Raw genomic sequence first — 13842 nt, 5'->3', positions numbered from 1 at the left:
GTCCGAGCACCGAGGGAATCGAACCCCGTACCCCTGGCGTCCTAAATTGCGCAGCTTATCCACTACGCTACCGGTAACCCAAGCTATCGACCTCGTTTTCCGTTCCGTGTTAGTATGCGCACAACTTTTCGGGCAGCTCTCCGGCCCTCGCTGGTAGTTTATTGGTATCAAGAATGGACCGACTCAGTGACTGGTTTTGGTTTTCAGTCACAGATACGTTGCCATCTTGAAAAGTTGTGTCGTATATTGAGGTAACGGGAGAGGCAGTGCTGTTGCGTACTTAAGCGGCAACTGCGGTGAAAAATAATGACAAACCTAATTGCAGTTTAAGTTGGCTCGGTACCGAAGATAGAGCCATAGCGGAAAACTTGATGCCGAAGCCGAAGCCGAAAACAGCTGCTAAAAATGTGAAGTTGAAGCCGAATCCTACCTTTGAGGAATGCTACGATGCTGAAGTCGAAGTCAGAGTCGGTCGTGGAAAAAGGGTCACAGCCGAATCCGAACCCGAAGTCATTGGGGAAGATTACAGCTTCGCGAAGCCGAAGCCGGTTTCAGAACTGAACAGAACTTCAGAACAGAACAAACAGAAGACTGTTCCAAATGCTTAAGATAATATGGTGACAACCCGCAACTAGTGATCGCTTGAAGAGCCTGCTACAACCGGGAAATGCATTGAAGCCGTGAACACCGGCCGTGTTTTCAGCACCGAGGATACGCGGTCCGTAGGGGTACCGCTAAGCACCTCAGCCACCGGGGGGGGGGGGGGGCGCCGGCGGGGCTCCTGGTGACATGCCGCCCAGCCGAGTATCTGGCGCTGAGGTGACCGGAGAGTGTGCTCTCAGATACCGCGGAATGCGTTTGTCTTGGCACGGCGACAGCGCGACGGTGGGTGGGGGAGGGAGGGGGACGGGGTCGGACGACACCGCCTCCGCTCCGGAAGCTCAGCTCACATGGCGACGCGCTGGGGCCGGTTGGTCGTCACGGGCCGACGGCGGGCCTGCTGCGGACGCCGGCTGGCGGAGCCGACAGCGCCCATTCGATGACTCGGTAAAGTTTGTGACGTCGATGTTCCGAGACCATCGACAGGCGACGAAGATGTGTTTGGTTCACGACGCTGCGGTGACAGCAGAAGGACGTGTTCAGTCATGTGTCGGTGTGCTGTGTGTGGCTGTCCCTGGGATCTGTTTTGGACGATGCCCCAGTTTCAGCCACTACTCACCTCAGCCGGCCTGCAGCGTGGTCCTTAAAATTAACTCAAGATAAACGACATAGCCCATGAGGCATTGCTACATAGGAACATTACTGACGACATAACCTGTATTCTGCCCCTAATGGTTTCTTCAAACGCCTGAAACAACGTACTTTTTTGTTCGTAACCGTTTCTCAAGGACACGATGGAAGCTCATTGACCTGCCAAAGAAAACTTTTAGTTAAGTGCGTGGAAAGCTGCGACACGCTCTTGTGATCCATTTGTTATCCGCCTGTGGCCATTTTACTCATAACGTTTTATAATCCTGCGAAGTTTCTGCCTTGGCTCAGACCCTACGGGCGCAGCGCAGGGGAATGGTGCTCATATTATGTCGGTGTCAGTCCATAGCGCTACAGTCGACGGCAAGACCTACGAGTGACGATATATCTACACGTCGGACTTTGCTGGGGTGGAAATCTATTGTGTCTAGGAGAATGTATTGTTCGTTCCACGGAAAATGTAAGACTTGTATAACAGACTCAGTCCCAGTAGCCAGCGGGGTTACTGATTTAATGGAAGAACACCAACAGCGTGACCCAGGTCATGGTGCCCGCCGCCTGTGACGGCGATGCCCGCGATAGCACCGGCCGCCTGACTGACTCTGGCCCATTCGCAGAGACTGTTTGACGCGTGACCAGCGCTAGCTAAGCGACATTGCCGGGTGCCGGTCGGGAGGGCCGCGCCGCCCGCCACTGCCAGCCATGGCCGCGCTGCGCCTGGCGGGCCGCGCGACCTGCTGCCTCTGCTGCTGCTGGCCTGTGGCAGCCGGCGCCGCTGTCGGCGCGCGCCGCGCAGCACCTCTACGCGCCGGCCGACGCGCTGGCCGGACACGTGGTGGCGGAGCTGGGCGTACAACGCCCGCCTGCTGCCGTCCCGAGCTGAGTGACCGGTCGCGCTGAACAAGCAGCGGCCAGCTATGGCGCTGGCGCCGCTGCGCCCGCTGGCCGGCCGCGCGCTCCAGCTGGACGGTGGAGCTGGGCGGCGAGCGGCAGACGCTGCAGCTGCACGTTGGGCAGGCCGGACGTGGCCGCTCCGCTGCGAGCGCGAGCGCTACGAGGGCCGCGTGATGGAGAACGCGCCGGCCGGCACGGCCGTGGGCGGCGCCGCCGCCATCCTGGCGGCCGGCGCTGGGGCGTACGGACTGGTAGCCGGGAACGAGGCGGGCGCCTTCCGGCTGGAGCCGCGGCCGGGCGGCGCGCCCGGCGTGCGACTCGTCACGACAGCGCCGCTCGACCGCGAGCGCCGCGCGCGCCACCACCTTCGTGCTCGAGGCCGTGGCGCCGGCCGGCCACGAGCGCGCCCTGTGCCACGTGCACGTGCTCGTGCGCGACGAGAACGACAACGCGCCGGCGTTTCGCGCGGCCGCTGTTCACGTTCGCGGCGCCGCTCGCTCTGCCGCACATGGCGGCCGTCGGCCAGCTGGAGGCGGCGGACGCGGACGGCGACCGGCTCAGCTTCCAGCTGGCCTCGCCCAGTGACGTGTTCGTCGTGGAGCCGCTGACGGGCCGCGTGCTGCTGGCCGGCGCGCCGCAGGCCAAGGCCTACGAGATCCTGGTGTCGGTCAGCGACGTGCGGGACGGCAAGCGGCGGCGCGCAGCGGCCGCGCCTGCGCGCGTCCACGTCGAGTTCGGCGGGCCCGGCGGTGGTGTTCCCGCCGCGGCGGCCGGTCGGCGGCGGCGGCGAGGTGATGACCACCACATCGCCAAGCGTCGCGTGCGCCCGCGCGTGCGCCCCACCAAGCGGCTCGAGTTCCGCGAGCGCGAGGGGCAACCAGGAGGGCAAGGCCATGTTTTTCTGCTGGAGAAGGAGCTGGAGACGGAGACGTTCAAGATCCGCGACGAGAACCCTTGGGTGACGGTCGAGCCGAACGGCCAGGTCAGCGTTAAGAAGCCCTGGGACTATGAGGAGCTGGGCCACGAGAGGAGCATCGACTTCTGGGTGACGGTCAAGAACGTGCACGGACTGTCGGGCGGACAGGGAGGTGAGTTCAACCTCGGCACCGGCTCGGCCGGCCTCCTGTTCTCTGTAGGCACGCTGTGACTGTACTGAACGCGTGATTGGGCGGCGCGTTGTTGATTGTGGTGCTGTCTGAGCTGCACACCGTGACTGGACGGTGCGTTGTGGGTTGTTGGTGGTTGTCTGAGCGGGTCTCAGTTGCGGAGTCGGGCTGTGTCGTCGTGATTGGACAGCGCGCTGTCGATTGTGGTGCTATCTGAGCTGCACACCGTGATTGGACGGTGCGTTGTCGGTTGTGGCGGTGTCTTAGCGGGTTTCAGTTGCGGATGTCGGGCTGTGTCGCCGTGATCGGGCGGCGCGTGATGATTGTGATGCTGTCTGAGCGGACCTCAGTTGCGGCTATCGGGCTGTGTCGCCGTGGTCGGGCGGCGCGTGATGATTGTGGTGCTGTCTGAGCGGATTTCAGTTGCGGCTATCGGGCTGTGCCGCCGCGGTCGGGCGGCGCGTGATGATTGTGCTGCTGTCTGAGCTGCACACCGTGATTGGACGGTGCGTTGATGATTGTGGTGCTGTCTGAGCGGGCCTCAGTTGCGGATGTCTGGCTGTGTCGCGTGGGCCACGACCTGCCTAGCGGGACCGGCGGTACTGCACTTAACCCGACACATATCGGTGACAAACACGTCCGTCGTGAGGTTCGGTCATTTGTGTTGTCGCGCTGCTCTGTGTGCAAGCTGCTTAGGCTGCCAGCTTCTTCAGTATTACCCAGTGCAATGTTGGTGGACATTGCGCGCGTCATGATGTTGCAGACCTTGCCATGTTGAGACACCGAAATCGGTTCGGAGATTTAATTTTTCACGATTGGAACTTTTCCTGTTGTGGGTTTTGGTTTTGGTTTTGGTTTTGGTTTTGGTTTGGTTTTTTGGTTTTCCGTTCTCCTGGACGTTTACCTCTCGAGACGGTGCGAAGGTGGTGGAGTCACCTTTGACTGTAGCGGCGTTTGGCGTCTTTGGAACAGCACGTTGCGTCGCTGTTCGCCCTGGAATGGCGCAGGGCCTGCCGATTGTGCCGGGGGTGGCGGTGCGAGCGCACCGACCGGCGCCGCTCGACTCCGACCTGCCACACTCTTTGACCGCCGGGAGGCGGGCGGAAACGGCTGCTGACGCAGCGACCGGACAGTGTCCCCTTTCCCCCAGACCGTGTCCCCCTCTCCACGGGCCGTGTTCCCTCTCCCCAGACGGTGTGCCTTCCCCGGACCGTGTCCCCTCCCCGAACCGTGGCCCTATTCCTGGACCATGTTCCTTCCCCCCGGATCGTGTCCCCTACCCGCGGAACGCGTTCCTCCCCCCCGGAACACGTTCCTCCCCCCGGAACGCGTTCCCTCCTCCGGACCGTGTTCCTTCCCCGGACCGCGTTCCTCCCCCGGAACGGGTTCTTTCCCCCAGAACGCGCTCCCTCCCCCCAGGACGCGTTCCCTACCCAGGACCGTGTCTCCTCCCCGGACCGTGTTTCCTCCCCCGACCGTGTCCTCTCCCCTGGAACGTGTTCCCTCCCCCGACCGTGTTCCCCCCTACCGTGTTCCCTCCCCACCCCATCCCCTAACCCTGAGCGCGCCGCCCCTCCCTCCCTGGTCGCATCAGCTGGCTCAGTTTTTGCATGAGGCACATGGGGACTCATGGGCGGTATCGATCTTTTTTTGTTGTCTGCGATAGTACGCAAGTGTTGGATACATACGTTACCAGCTGGTGGTCCCATCTGCCACGGCCAATCGAAATGGAGGAGACGGGCGTGGCTGGATGCGGGCTGGAGCGGCGCGGAGAGCGATTCGAACCCGCTCTCACGGCGAACAGGGTCATGCGGGCGGTATCCAGACTAGGAATCTCTCTGCCTCGGGTTGCGGCAGGCGACTCGCAACGGTCAGCCCCGTGCTGTGGCTTTCCTCGAAGCGCGACTCATTCCTCGTCAGTTCGTCGTTTGTCGTTTGTCCGTCGCTCCCCCGCCCCGTGTCCGGGTCCCGCTGCGGGTCGTCATTGACTCCGCCCTCCGTTGGTTGGCCGTCGTCCGTCCGCTTTTGTCCGTCACTTCCCTCTCCATTTCCAAATGGACGCGGCCATTGTTCCGTGCCGGCCGTCGGCCTGTCGCCCGTCTCGTGGGTCGTGTCTGTCTGTCGGCGGGCCGGCCGCGCCCCGTCCTCCGTCCCGGCCGCCGCCGTTGCCGGCCGGCGGCACGGCGGGCGCGTCTCATCCGCGGCCGGTCCGCGACTGCGGCGGTTGGCGGTTGGCGGTTAGCGGGCGGGGCGCCGATGTCCGCACGATAGCCGCCGATCGGACCCGGCTCGTCGCGCACGGCACGCGGCCAGCGCGGGTGCCGCGCCACCGGAGTGCGACCGCGGCGCGACACGGGACTGGAGGCGGCCTGTGGGGAGGTCTTTTCGACGGGAACGGCGACGCTGGCGGCTGTTTGGAGCGCGCAGCGCCGTGGAGGGAAGCCGAGCGGAGCGGCTGCAGGCATCGGCGGGATCCGTGGCCGACTGGCCGTCGTCTGGCTGCTGGTCGACTCGGCTCGGCCCAGTTGGCCGGCGGCGGAGCGGCCCGCGCCCGCACCCGAACCCGCATCGGCGGCCGGGGCGCAGCCGGCGCACCCACGCCGGGCTGCCATCAGCGCTCGCCGTCGCCGGGCCAGACGGCGACCGTGACGGGCCCGCGAGCTGTCGCCGAGCACCTGTCCGGCGCCTGGCCGCGCTGGCAGCACCTGCCCGCGCGCGGGGCAGGCTGCGCGCCCGCGTCTGAAACGGCTTCGTCGCCGCCGCCGGCGCCGGCCGGTGTTAAATCATGAGCGGGCGGCGGTGTGGCGCGCGGCGGTGCCGCCGATCCGCCGCCGCGCGCCGGAGAAGGTATCGATCGGGCCGAGATGACGAAATGCAGCGCGGCACCCGGTCACGTGCGCCGGCCCGGCCGGACGATGACCTCCGGCCGGCGGCCGGGCCGAGGCGGACGCCGCGCTCACCTCGGCGCCGCGGCCGCGAGCTGCGGCTCCGAGTGCGGTGTATTTGTGGACTGGTCGCGCCCGCTGGTCGTGTCGCGTTCGCCTCACGTTGCCTCGCGCGCGATGGGCGCCGTAACTCACGGAGGTGAGATGTCCCCCGGGTGGCAGCGGTGGACGCCGTCCTCGAGTCGGCGCGCGCGCGCGCGGCGCGAGAGCCGTGTGTCCACCTCCGTCGGGCGGTCCGTCGACCGTTCAGTCGGGCCCATCTGTCATGGCCGGCATACCGCCGTTTGCGCGTCCCACCCAGTCCGTCTGTCGCCGCCTGGCGACGGTGCGGCGCCGCCGGGTCGCTCCGCCGTGTCCGGGCCGGTGGGCGGGCGCGGGGTTGCCGCTCGGACGGTGGCCGGTGGCAGCCGGCCGGGCCGGGCCGTGACCCTCGCCTCGGCTGGCGGCCCGGCGCCCGGCGTCAGCTGTCAGGCGCCGGCCGCGCGCTGTGGCCTCGTCCGGTGCAGGTCGCACGGCCCGGCCGACCCCAGCGACGCCGCCGACGTCGGCGACGGACCGCGGGGGGCCGGCCGACCGTGAGAGGTGCGCAGCAGCCCGGCGGCCGGCGGCGCGAAGGATCGAAGGATCGGTGACCTGCCCGGTGCGCGTGCCGCTCGAGCGTTCCGGGTGGCGGCTCCTTTGTGACGGCCGGCCGGCCCGGTACGGCGCCGAACCGTTCGTCGGGAATGTGACGGCCGTCGCCGCCGGCTGCGCCGCTGAGGGCCGGGCTGACGGCGGAGATGGACCGCTCCCCACTGTGGGCAGGTCGGCTGGCTGTTGGCCGCTGGCCGCTGGCCGCTGGCTGCAGGCTGCTGGCCGGACGCAGTCGGGCCCAGCGACGGCTGCGAGAGCGCAGCCCGTGTGGGGACCGCGCGGCCTGGACCGAGGAGCGCAGACCGTGCGTTGGGATACGGCCGGAGTCTGGCGGCCCGGGACGACAGACAGACCACGGACCAGCCAGTCGTCCGGGACGCCCTCCTTTCATCATAATCCCATGGCGGCGCCGTCGGTCGCTGTCCCGTCTCCGCCGCCAAATGACCGCCGCAACCGGTCATCATCTGAGGCCTTTGTCCCGGGAGTTCCCGCGCAGCGATTAAACCTGTCTGTGGCCGGTTTAACGTCGCGTCCTTGGAAAGCCGCGGCGGGAATGAGCAAGCTTTTTGTCTCTGAGCGCTTCATTTGGCATTAGCCTGTGGATTCGGATTAACCTAAGTGGACAGGCCTGCCAGCGTTCACACGGCGCCCTTGATGAAATAACAGCCGCAGTGCGGGGCGGCAGGCCGCCGCCACTAGCACGAAAGCATCGCCACTGCGACCACCGGCGTGTAAACGCTGTGGTTGCGAGCGGCGGCGTGTAAACGGCGTAACGACAGCGAGCGGCTGCCCTGCGCTCTCCTGCAAGCGGACCGGAGCGGCATGCGGCCGCCGCTAATGGCACGCCGCAGTCGACCGCGGCAGACAGCGGCCGACGGCTGTGGGAGCCGACGTGACCGGCGACCGCGCCCCGCCCTGGCATGACCCGCGGCCGCAGGCGCTGGGACGGGCGCGGTGGCGGCGTGACGGCGGCGCGGCCGCCGCGGCGCGATCGTCGACCGCCGATCGGCGGCGCCGGCCGCCGGGCCGTGGCCTGCTTCCGCCTGTGGAGCGATGGAGTCGGTGGCGGCCCGGCGGCGAGGCAGGCAGGCTCTCCCCCGCCGGCCGCGGGCGCGCCGAGGCCGTCGGCCGGCGGATTTGCATGCAGAATCGGCTGTTATGGCGCCTTGTGCGAGCGTAAACGGCGTGTTTACGGGAGGGTCCTGAAAAGATGTAACGGACCGTTCGCCAACCGCAGACGATGTGGGAATTGTGCGGAGGATCTGTTCGTGCACGCAAGCTGCTTACGCGATTGTCGCGGCGGGGAGGCTGAGCGGACGGCTGCGTCGGCTCTGTAGACAGATGGGCGGTAACTTGGGGCCGGTGATTTCCCAAGGGATTTAGTGGAGCTCTCCCGAAGCCTCGCTGCCGAGTTGGTAAATTAACGTACTCGTCCTGGGCGCCGGCCAAAACTGTTCGGCAATCGGGCTCTGAGAGGCCCAGCTGCTCGGTGAGTGAGTGCCGGGAATGGTCAGGGCCTACACACTAAAAGCATCCAATGGGGATTGCGTTGTTGAAGCGCCTCGCTCTCCGGTCTCAATTCACGGGCAGCCATCCCGCTCTTATTTTCGCCCTATCTCTCACGACGCCCGGCCCGTCTCCCCTCCCCACGCGCGCTCCGCCACATCGCCTCGGCTCTCCTCGCGCGGATTAGCGGGCCGACGGGCCCGCCCTCCTCTGGCGGCCGCCTTCAGAGCCAGCGTGGAATGCGGCGGTGCGGCGGCGCGGCGGCGCGGCGGCGGCCGGAAGGTGCCCGCACGAGCCCGCACCGACCGCAAGTAACGGCCGCCCGCGACTGGGCGAGTGCCGGCCCGGTGGCGGCGCCGGCTCTGGAGCGGCGCGGCCGGGCTCGTCGACTTGTTAATGCTCGTCGTGCATGCAGCAGCGCGGCGCGGATGTGTGTTTGGTGCCGGAAGTTGTGCGATTTTGAGGCCAGGCACCTCCGCGGCCCGAATTGAATGAGTGCTGCTTGTTTTAAGGGTTTGTCGCGTCACGCCTTATGAAGTCCCAGCGTGCGGCTTTAGTACGGCTTCGGTGTGGCAGAACACGGCCGTCAGCTGCCCCTCGGCCCTGCCCTTAGGTGTCTGGCCGGCCACTGTAGGGTCAGGCGATGCTCGCGTCCAGAAGGGGTCGCGCTCCCCTCTCCGGAACGCCGGCGGAGGGGACTGGCAGCGGTGCTCCTCCCTCCCGGCGGCGGTCCCCGCTCTCTCACGGGCGGCGAACAAAGGGGTGCATCTGGCGACCGCGCACGGCACCGCGGCCGGGCGGGCTCGCCGCACCAGGGGTCCTCCCGAACCGACAGCGCGCCGGCCTGGCCGGTGCGGGCCGCCGCCGCCGCGGACGCCGACTCCTCGCTTCCACCCGCTCGTCATCGGTCGGCAGCAGGTGAAGCCGTAGCCGACGGGTCGAGGTCAGCTCGGCTGCATGGCCGCCGCGTCCGGCGCCGGCGCCGGCGGCGCTGGTGTCGGCCTGTCAGCAGGCGAATCTGTTTATAAACGCCGTCTTGTTTGCGTCCGGGCCGGCTCGATCAGCGTTTGTCGCGACCAGTGACGGGCGCTCCGCGGACCGAACGGACCCGGTGGCGCGGCGGCGTCACCCGCGCCACACCCCGCCCCCGCCGCGCTGCGTGCTGACGCGGCTGTCCGGGCGGTCGGCAGCCTCGCTGCAGGCAGCAGCGTTTCGTCATGTCAGCGCCTTCGTCTGCAGCCGGTCGGCAGCCGGCCCTTGTTGGGAGGCCACCGCGGTGTCTCCGTCCGCCCGCAACGGCGCCGGCCCGGGCCCCGGGCCCGGCCCCCTTCCCGCCCGTGTGTGGATGTGGACCCGCTTACGGCGGCCAGCCGTGCCGGCTAGGATGATGGCGCGGCTGTGACCGCAGCGGCGCCGTGGGGTTGTCCCGAGCGGCGCGGCTCGCCGCTGCAGTCCCTCTGCAGCCCCGCTGCGGATGATAAACAGCCGGAGCGGGAGCTTGCCGGCGGCGGGCGCGGTCTGTGGCCTCGCCGCCAGCTCGCGCGGCCGTATCCCCGTGAGCGCCGCCCCGACTGCCGGCGCGCTGCACGCATCGCAGCGAATGGATGGGTGTGGGGATGTGTACTCAACCCATGGGAGTCGAATTTATGTACGTTGCATGCACAGCTGAAGTTTAGGGATGCTGGTGATGTCTGTCGGCGCTGGAATGCTTATTAGTGCAATCTTCATTGTTCTCATTATTCCCATCACCCTTGTGGCCTGCGAGCTTTCTCTGAGATGACGGCTTCATGAACAGTCACTGTGCCTTGCTGTACAACCTCTTCCCCAATTCCTCCAACCCAGAGCTGCGAGCAGCCGATAAGGAACTGCCCGCCGACTCTTCCCTGCGTTGTGACGTGCTATCGCCGTGCGGGGCTGAGCATCGGCCTCTGTGCACAGCCCGGCTCCAGCCGTCGCCGGAGCGGCGCCGGTGCTGACAGGCGCGCGCCGTTGTCTGAACGAGGCCGTGTCGGGGCACAGCGGGCCCGGCCAGGCCCGGCCCGGCTCATCTCTCAATCGATAGCCGGCGACGGCTGCGCGCGCGCGCGTCCCGCCGCCGCCGCCGCCGCCGCCGCCCGCACGGTCACGTGACCCGCGCCGCCGGCCGGCCGCCGCATCACGTGACCACGCCGGCGGCCGGCTGAGGAGTGGTGGATGGCGGCACAGCTGCGGCGGGCCCGGCCGAGAGCTCGTGGTGCAAACAGCCTGCGCCGGCTGTCTACTCTCGCCAACAACGCGTCAGCTCTCTCGAAGTCGGGCGGCGGCATTGTTTCGACTTGGTAACACTTTGAAACCAATTCGCGACCGTGCAAAGCGACGGGTAAATGCCGTCTTGTTTTAACTGGGGAGTTAGCCGCCCATGCCCTCTCGCTCTGCCCTCTCCCCCTCTCCCCGGTTCGTGGCCCCTGGATATCGCAGTCCTCGACCGTGTGCCGCCGTTCCTTCCTCGTACGCGCTGGGACACTGATCGCTGCGTTTCTCGCGAGTCTTCCCGCCCGCCGTTTGCGCCAGGCGTGCTGTGTCGTCGCATCGCTGGTGACGTGTCTGACGAGACGACCGGGCTTTCTCAGCACCCCCAGCGGCGCCGCTGGCAGCCGCGAGCCTTCCTCACGCCGCGACCCTTCCTCACGCCCCAGCAGCTTTACGGAGACGAGCAGCTCCGCCTCGGCGTCCCAGCGGGGGCTATCGGGACCGGCGACCCTTCCTCGCACCCGCTGCTGTCATGGGACCCACGGCCCTTCCTCGCATCCCAGCCGCGGCGCAAAGACGAGCATCTCCACCTCGGCGTCCTTGCGGCTCTCGGGGGCCGGCGACCCTTCCTCGCACCCCGCTGCTCTCGTGGGACCCACGGCCCTTCCTCACACCCGCTGCTCTCGTGGGACCCACGGCCCCTCCTCACGTCCCAGCCGCGGTGCGCGCCCGTCCGCCCGTCGTCGCTAACGTCGTTAGCGCGGCCGCCTCTCGTCTCGGTGGGGCGCGCGCGTCCCGTGAGTCACCGCCCGGCCGGCGAGACGCGCCCCTGGCCGCTTAATTGGCGGCCGGCTGGCCATTGTTCGCGAGCGTCGAGCCGGCTGGGTCGCGTGACGCCGCGCCGCCAAAACGGCCGAGCGGCGCGGCGCCGCGGGGCGCGCCGGCGGCGCCGCGCCGCTCGCCTGCCGGCCGGCCGCGGCGCGGCAGGCGAGACCGCGAGGCGCAGCGAGACGGGAGGCGGGCGTGCCGGCGGGCGGGACGCGCCGAGACGCCGCCAGCGACGCCGCCAGCGACGCCGGCTGACCTGACGATGGGGATGCTGGACGTGCGCGGGTCGGTATTGGAGTGACCGGTGCCGGTCTGCGGGGGCGTGACGGCTGCGATCGACACCGCCGCGTGCCCGTGCAGCGGCGAGCGCTCTCAAAGGGGCGACGGTCTGGTCCGCGCAAACCCGGCGGTCGGCTGGGTGCCGCTGTGTTCTGCGAGGCACGGAGGCTCCGTTCATGCGAACTTCCTGACTCCCGTCCGTCCGAACGACGTAGCTTTTGGCTCATGGCTGAGTTGTGGGCCGATGTGGGCAGGGTTAAGACACGTGCGGGCAGTGCGACCTAGGGACACGCGCTACCACCTCGGGGAGGCAGCGGCAAACGAATGAGAGGCTGCTTTGATGGAACGCCGACGTGTCGAAGATGTCCAGAGGCTCGGCTGGGAACGAAATATCTTATCATATCTACTGAATGGTGCTTCGTGACCTTCTGTGACGAATCGGGTCTGGTTTAGTTATGCACGCTTTTTTTGCTTTTGGTTTTGCTTTTGGTTATATCGCGCAAAGTCTGTAGTCTTTTGAAGCCCTTTGTCCTCCGGCCATCCTATACATATCATCCACCCTTTCCGTTGAAAATATGTGGAGTGCATTCGACCGTTCCTTAGGAGCTGAGTCCGCGCTGTTCAAACCATCGTCCAATTTGCCGACACGACTACCTAATGCTCCATTGAAATAACAATGAGGTAGACACAGGTCCCTGCAATCTGTCTGACTCGGGAAATAGGAGATTATTTATTCGCTGGTGAAGCTTGCAAGTATGGCTTGGTCGGTCGCTGGCTGACAGCAAGCATTCGCGCTCCACGAATATGCATGAGGCCAAAACACTTAAGCCGATTACCAGGCGGATGTTTCCTCTTCTGCAGTGTGCCGTTTTCATGAAACCTTGCGGTGCTGCCAGGGATACAATGCAATTTATGCCGCATTGCTTGCACCACTGTGCATTACGCTTGCTAGTGGGTAGTTGGTCGCATTATTTCATTGGCCATTTAACAAGCCCGTTCATTGGCACTCGGGCTTTGCTGGTCTGCGTACCGAACCGCGGTAATCGCGTTACGGCCGCTGTGCAGATCAGTGCGGGAAGCGTGCACCGATCGGAGGTCCGTTGAGCTGACCGATGCCCTGGCGGCTGTCCGGGGGTGGGGAGGGGGGCGGGGCACAGCTCTCGCTGTCATTTAGCGCTTGGTGAACCTTCTTATCAACACGCGCGTGCCCGAACGGCAGTGACCGTGCCTTTTGCGCTGTGTGCGGAGCTTCAGCTTGAAACGCAGCAACGACTCGATCAGAGCGGGACCTCGCTGCCGCTGCCCAACACTCGCTGTCCGGCCAGCCCTCCCCTCATCCCTTAGTGCCGCGCCCTCGGCCGTGCCGCCGCTCCCCTGGCCGGCGCCGCCGCCGCGCCGGCCTCCGTCTCGCCGGCTGGCTCACCGCAGCGGCTTGGCCCGTCGCGCCCGGCGGCATCGATCGGACCGAGAGGGCCCGCCTGCCGATCGATCCGACCCGGCCGGGTCACACCTGGGCCCCCGGAGGAACGGGGGGCGGGGGAGGGCACGTACGCACACCTCGCGGCGAACTCGGCGGCGCCCGGCCCGGGTCGGCAGCGGTCAGGGGCGCGACGGCGCGGCGGACGATGAGGGTGCGGGGCGGGTGTTCCGTCGGGGCTGCCACCGGGGTCGACTGGTGGAACGGATAACGTGCTGGCGCGGCTGGCGCGGCTCGCTCTCAGCCTGTGCCCTCTCCTCCCTTTCGTTTCAAGTGGCGGAAAACCAACGGCGGCGGTTCTCGTGGTCAGGGCCGTCACACGCCTCGTTAATTTAACAGAGTGACATGACATTCAGTGTGCTATTTCACGGAAGGCTTGAGGAGCGCCCGCCCTTTTGTTCGTGTGGCTGAGTAGGTCTCACGGGCGCCACCGTCTGCCACTTTGGGAAGGTGTTCCCACCGGCTGAACCCGAGGCCAAGGCCAACCGGGACACGAGCGCCGACGCGGCGAAACCCAACCGACGTCTGGAAAATGTTCACCTCCGCGGCCGAAAGGACCTGCAGGGGGCGCTTTCCCACGTCAGAGGGGCGCGCAAGAAACCGCAACGCGCGATGGACGAGCCGCTCTGAAAAATCAAATGCCCGATGTTGGTGGCGGCGGGCACTACAACACGCACAGCGCTGGTCGCCTGCGTGC

At 66.7% G+C, this 13842-nt stretch overlaps 1 pseudogene; it reads left to right on the top strand.

Annotated features, from left to right (window-relative positions):
- Positions 1-2612: 2612 nt before the first annotated feature.
- The window catches only part of LOC119105544 (neural-cadherin-like), a 39708-nt pseudogene continuing 28478 nt past the window's right edge, over positions 2613-13842 (top strand).

Source organism: Pollicipes pollicipes, unplaced genomic scaffold (genome assembly GCF_011947565.3).
Source record: "Pollicipes pollicipes isolate AB1234 unplaced genomic scaffold, Ppol_2.1 Scaffold_6138;HRSCAF=7277_pilon_pilon_pilon, whole genome shotgun sequence".
Taxonomy (NCBI): Eukaryota; Metazoa; Arthropoda; class Thecostraca; order Pollicipedomorpha; family Pollicipedidae; genus Pollicipes; species Pollicipes pollicipes.
This window is presented reverse-complemented; position numbering and strand designations above follow the sequence as displayed.